This window comes from Sinocyclocheilus rhinocerous, unplaced genomic scaffold, assembly GCF_001515625.1.
Source record: "Sinocyclocheilus rhinocerous isolate Xijiao unplaced genomic scaffold, SAMN03320098_v1.1 scaffold674, whole genome shotgun sequence".
NCBI classification, from domain to species: domain Eukaryota; kingdom Metazoa; phylum Chordata; class Actinopteri; order Cypriniformes; family Cyprinidae; genus Sinocyclocheilus; species Sinocyclocheilus rhinocerous.
Genome location: NW_015627888.1, coordinates 27,720 through 34,343, shown reverse-complemented (window position 1 = coordinate 34,343; position 6,624 = coordinate 27,720). Strand labels below are relative to the sequence as shown.

At 44.5% G+C, this 6,624-nt stretch overlaps 1 protein-coding gene and 1 pseudogene across 1 annotated transcript in view; both read right to left on the bottom strand.

The window, feature by feature from the left end:
• Positions 1-2,013, bottom strand: part of LOC107734626 (protein inscuteable homolog) — a 79,957-nt gene extending 77,944 nt beyond the window's left edge. The window contains exon 1 of the mRNA XM_016546621.1: positions 1,864-2,013. The gene's annotated coding sequence lies outside the window, so the exon portion shown is untranslated. The remainder of the gene's footprint in view (positions 1-1,863) is intronic.
• A 2,362-nt stretch (positions 2,014-4,375) lies between these two features.
• On the bottom strand, positions 4,376-5,011 carry LOC107734649 (calcitonin-like; annotated as a pseudogene).
• Between the last annotated feature and the right edge of the window lie 1,613 nt (positions 5,012-6,624).

The following is a 6,624-nucleotide window of genomic DNA, read 5'->3' as shown; positions in this document are numbered from 1 at the left end:
TTAAAAAACAGGTTCACTGATTTTGTCCAGAGTCTCTTTTTGTACCAAAGCGATGTTATGGTAACATATTAGAGCAAAAGAACAAGCCGGCTATTATAAAAGATCACACACATCACTCAAAAAAAAAAGTTCTGACAAACTCTGAAACACACACATGAAGAATCAGTGTATGAATCTCAACAACAGTGACAATGCAAAAAATTAATAAACAGATCGACTCTGAACATCACAAAACATGCTAATATAACTCAACACAAGAACAAAAGCAAAAATAAAAGCATCTAGTAAGAATGAAAGAAAATAAGTGGACAATTCAGCGGCATAATTTATTCATGCCGCAATGCATGCTGGGAGTCATGGATGAGTTTTTTCCTGTGCTGGTACCCAGCATGCATTGCAGCATGAAGCTTTTGATTGTCACCATTGTTGAGATTCATGTGCTGATTCTTGATGTCTCTGTGTGTCGAATAGATGCCGTAGATTTAAAGCCTTTGAACATAAGAAGTTTTCAAAATTGTCTATCATGTTATCTTGCCGTGTCATATAGCTGTTGTAAATAACACGAAGCAAGTGAAAATCCACACTGTATTTTTGAAGATCAGCCACTGAACGAGATCACTGAATCAGGCCTTCAAAATCCATCATAATTGTCTGTTATCTCAACTTGCGGTGTCATATAGCTATCTTAAATAACATGAAACAAGCGAAAACCCACACTATATTTTTAAAGAGCAGCCACTGAACAAGATCAGTGAATCAAGCCCCAAAATGATGATTACACCAGCATCAATAATTAACCAGAACCATTTAATAACAAGTTTTCAACACTTGTAAATGCGCTTTACAAACACAATCACAACAACCAGACAACCTAACATTAAATGTTTTTTTACGGGATTGTACTGTTGTAATGAAAAAACAGGATGTTACTGTCAGAATATGGCCGTTTTTTTACAGCAATTTTTTACAGTGTAGGTTACCTAATTTAGTTGCTAAACCTGCTTACTGAATTAATTCATTTACAACAGCTTCGAACGCGGCTCAGCCAATCAGAATCAAGCACCGGAACTCTCCGCTTTATAATACTGCTTTTGATTCAGTAGTTCTGATGGAAGGCCAGACTGAATTTCTGGTACAGCACAAAACAGAAGCTCAAGCAGCATTTGCAGACCGGGCTGTCCTGCGTGAAACTCTTGGCTCTCTTCCGCCACCCACAATGAAGTAGTCAGTTTACAGACCGGCTGCTTTAAAACTGCTTATGAAGAAGAATTCACTGTAACCCTCCACTTTGGGTTTGGAGAAAAGTGCTGACTGCGAGCCTGCATGGGTGAGTTTGATCCAGGCCTGCCTCCCATGAAACAAAGAGGCTTTCTGTGTGGATCGAGGGGAGTAACAGTATCCCTGAGCCATTTAAATCCACGGATGCATTTGTGTGAGTCAGTGGAGTCTCCTCGCTCATCTCTAGATGCTCATTAAACGGCTCTGCTCTGTTATTAGTGCTAGAATCTCCACATGCACGATGCTTCCCATAAACAGCTCGACAGCAGCAGTCAGAGTCTCAGAGCTCAACACTCTTAAAAGCGTCTGTAGAGCATGATAACGGTGTGACTAACTAATTCAAGACCAGTGGACACGGTACATGTATTAATGAATCCAGGTTTAAAGCTCCTATCACCAGACATGAGACATTTTAAATACTGCACAGAAAAACAGATCACTGGATGAAGCATTCATCATGCGCTCTGATGATGCTGCCCAATAAACTGTCCCACACACACCGAGTTCAGGGGGTCACGGCACCACTTACATTCGAGAAGAAAAACCTCTATAAACCAAGTGCATGAAAAGAGAAGCAACACTTACCAGGGCCCTAGTTTCTCAAAGTGTGTGCGTCCCAGTCAGTAAGGCAGCTCATTTGGTCTTGAGGGTCTCCACTGCGGATCTGGGACTCGCTAGACACGGCTCTAGCCTGCAGTGAGCTGAGCCCACATCTCTTCATCAGTCAGGCAGCATAGTTTCAGCCGGGCAGAAGTCCAACCAAACACGTCTATTTCTGTCTGCCATATGAGCGGCAGGGTTGTGCTTTTCAAGACATTCTGTGGTCAAACATGTAATTGCAGAGTGACCGGCTATGGTAAAGTTTAATTGTAGCCCAGCAGCCAATGGGACATGGTTAAGAACTTTAAACTGCCTTAAAAACAACCGGAGTCACATAGATAAATGTGGGCCTGGAATCCAGATGTGGGATATGGGAGGAACGAGAGAGGTAACAGACGCCGGGGAAAACAGTGAGGAGAGCCAGAGCTGCCGCTGCGATGGGAAAGAAAACTCTTTTTTCATGTGACAAGACGACAAAATCTCAGAAGAGGGGAGATTTTGGGAGGAGCTGTCTGGGCTCGGTTATTCCTAGGCTTTTACCAGTACACTTTCAGGGTGTCTGATTTCACCTCAGCTACTCTGTGGAAAAATCAGCCATGGGAAAAAAAAAATTTTGAGGAACGCATTGTACATTTCACTGGACCTCATCGGTTCAAAAGCACATTTAGATGTTCGTTCAGACCTTGATGCTGAAATATACAATTAAAAAAGGATGAAACAGGGGAGGGAAAATGACCTTTTGCACTTTAATGGCTTGCTGGTTGTTTATAAAGAATGAGATCCGTGCTCACGCTGTTGTGATTTGTCTTCAAATGCCGTGACTAAATGACAAACAGCTGTTCACTTTTAACAGTGCTCTCTTCAATGGCTCGCTAACATCGCTGAGAAACCAGCAAAAGAGAAAAAAACAATCCCTGATTTCAAGCCTGCCACGATCTTCCAAGATAACTTTCCATGTGGATACCGCAAGAACCTCCACAGCTGAGTTCATCCAAATGGATTGCATGGAGACCGTGGAAAGACCATAAAAACAACTAGTTGCTCAAGGTACACTGACTTCCAGTAAACTGCCATTAACCACAAGAACAAAAGTTACACCACAAGTGCATATCTTTCCTCGTTGTTTTCTTCAGCAATAGTATGTGTGCAGGAAAACGAATCCTAGCTGCTTAAAGGGCCTTAATGCACAATCACAGATGCTGTATGATCTGCGGTTCAGGAATTACACACCACTCTCTAGTCAAATTGAATATGTTGATGTTTATCTCAAACGAATATCATCAGAAAAGTGAAGGTTTATTTTTGTGATACTGATTTAGTGTCACAGAGACATTGAAAGCATGGACTAATGACGAGAGAATTGTATTTGTGCTTTTGAAAAACAGTTGTTTCTAAAGAGGATCTGAATATGTTATAATATTAAATTCTAATCCTGTCTTTTCAGCTGTTGGAGCATAAAACGGGAGAGGAATCCAACAGACGCACAATTTGAAGGGGGAACCGTACCGTATCGACACACTATTCTTCCTGTTTAATACTGTAAAGCTACTTTGACACAATCTGTATTGTTAAAAGTGCTAGATAAATAAAGACTTGACTATAGAAACCAATGGCAACAAACCGCTGAAGTTATGAACGCCTCTTAGTTTAAAGGGTTTGTTTCAACTGGCTGTATAATATCACCAACTTCATATCATTAAAAAAAAAAAAACATCAAAAGCATTCAGAGAATGCCGCAGGGACAGATTTCTGTAGCTGTAGTTGTTCTGTTCTCTGCGGCTGAAAATGAGTCGAGTTCCCAGCTGAAACAGAAGAAGCAGAACATCAGGGAGGCATGGCCACAGGACAGACAGAAGAGACCGTCTCTGAGAAGCGTCTGCAAACCCCGCAGGACTGGAGCCGCTCACAGCCCAGAGCTTGTCCTGCGACGGCCGAACGCTTGGGAGCCCACGTCAGTCGTGACGAAGCTGCTGTGGCCCAGCCCAGCGGAGCGGCTGAGGAAGTCTGACACACGTGGCTCCGCTTCTGCTTGCTTCAACACACAGCCAGACCAGACCTCACTCACTGCTCCTTCCATGCATTTATCATACCATTATTCACGCATTATCAGTCTTATTACTGAATCACATTCACAGACGTCTTACCTGCAGAAATCTCGATGCATTTGATGTTTATTTGTAGAGGCACTCAATCATAACATGCACATGAAAATGAATTGAACTAATAATTTGACAAAGTAGGAGTTCCTGATATAAAAATAACTGAACTTAGATTATCTTTACCTTTAAAATAGATATATTCACTTATTCAAGAGGCATGTGTAAAATGCACATAAAAACCTATTCCTGAATTTGACTATTTACGGAAGAATTCTCATCTGGATTTTTAACATGCCTTTCTCAAAAGAAGGAAAGAAGGAGAGAAGGACAGAGCAGTGCACCCAGCCGTCTGTGTGCGGTCAGTCAAGCAGGCACACTCCACATGCACACAGCTAGGGTTAGATGGGGTTAAACGCTTCTCCGTAGCTGGTGAACCTCGAGTAGGCTGCGTTTCTTGCCAGGCGTACCGGCGCCCATGTCCGTCTGCGGGAACGTTTGTAATTTGTGCAGCTCCGGGGAGAGTTTTCCCAGCACGCAGACGCTGAGATCGGAGCAGGAATCTGCCCTGGCTGTCGGGAGGAACACACATGCACACCGGCGTATCATCACACACATGCAGGGCCCAGCCAGACCACCGGCAGTGTTCACACAGACACAACTCTCAGGTTAACATGCAGCCATGCAGCGAACGGGACAACCTTCCTTTCTCACACAGATCTAACTCCGCTAGCACTCGGGGAAGCAGAAGACAGCTGTGAGAGATCGTACCTGCTGTCATCGCTCGGCGGCTCCAGCTCCTCCGCTGTCATCTGCAGCGCTCAGTAATCTCCGTGCTTCGTAGTCCATGAGCGCACATCTGTCTGTCAGAGACTCTGAGCCAGGTCTGGAGACAAACACCGGAGAGTTAGCCACCCGATGAGAATCCATCAGCTCAGCTCAGAGACTTTACCTGGCTGGGGCAGCGTTTGAGCTGTGATCTGGCACACGACTGCGGCGTAAGCCACGAGGAAGCTGGACATCTTCAGCATGAACATGGTACCCTGAGACAAACATGCAAACGGAGGATTGTGGGAGTCTGTCTGGTTAAACTGGGTGGGCTGCACCACACACAAACTCAGTGCCTTCTGCGAGAAGTGTGCGTATCTGCTGACTCCTCACACACTCCTCAGACCAACATGGCAAAGAGTTCAATCTCACAGAAAGTGCATTTCTAGAGGTCTTACCTCAGCTTGTCTTGCTGTTTGATAAAAATATTGATTCTCTGAACTTGCTGACCGGCTTGATGCCGCTTCTGTGGTCAAGCCCCTATATATTGACTATGAGGAGTTGTGTCTTATCTGTGTAGGTGTTTAATTATCTCCCATCGGCCAATCATCAGACAGACCGGCAGCGGTCAGCCAACCGTGGCTCTGGCGCACAGATAATGTCTAAAGATTTACCGTGACGTCATTCTCGAGCCACTAGTGCTCCATTCATTAAACCCATGCCCATCTGAAGCCTTGGATATGTGCGCTTGCGTCTGCATTCATTTAGCTTAACCTGAATAAATGCTCTGCTAGATCCACAGCTGTAGCATCCCAGTGATCCATGAAGCCGTCTGCTCTCGTCAGTGAATCATCACACTGTTCTCTAGCTTCTACCGCAGGTTTCTGAGTGAATCTCACAGAGATAAACTAATCCGTTGAAGACTGTTCACTTGAATTAACTGACATGTGGTTTTTGACACATAAGGAGATGAAGGGCCACATACACTTTACAGTAAGCTTCCTTTTGTTAACACTAGTTTACTACATTAGTTAATATTAACTAACAATGAAAAATACTTAAAATACTAACATGTTTATAATCTCAGTTATTAAAAAACATTTCGTACCTGCTGTCATCGCTCGGCGGCTCCAGCTCCTCCGCTGTCATCTGCAGCGCTCAGTAATCTCCGTGCTTCGTAGTCCATGAGCGCACATCTGTCTGTCAGAGACTCTGAGCCAGGTCTGGAGACAAACACCGGAGAGTTAGCCACCCGATGAGAATCCATCAGCTCAGCTCAGAGACTTTACCTGGCTGGGGCAGCGTTTGAGCTGTGATCTGGCACACGACTGCGGCGTAAGCCACGAGGAAGCTGGACATCTTCAGCATGAACATGGTACCCTGAGACAAACATGCAAACGGAGGATTGTGGGAGTCTGTCTGGTTAAACTGGGTGGGCTGCACCACACACAAACTCAGTGCCTTCTGCGAGAAGTGTGCGTATCTGCTGACTCCTCACACACTCCTCAGACCAACATGGCAAAGAGTTCAATCTCACAGAAAGTGCATTTCTAGAGGTCTTACCTCAGCTTGTCTTGCTGTTTGATAAAAATATTGATTCTCTGAACTTGCTGACCGGCTTGATGCCGCTTCTGTGGTCAAGCCCCTATATATTGACTATGAGGAGTTGTGTCTTATCTGTGTAGGTGTTTAATTATCTCCCATCGGCCAATCATCAGACAGACCGGCAGCGGTCAGCCAACCGTGGCTCTGGCGCACAGATAATGTCTAAAGATTTACCGTGACGTCATTCTCGAGCCACTAGTGCTCCATTCATTAAACCCATGCCCATCTGAAGCCTTGGATATGTGCGCTTGCGTCTGCATTCATTTAGCTTAACCTG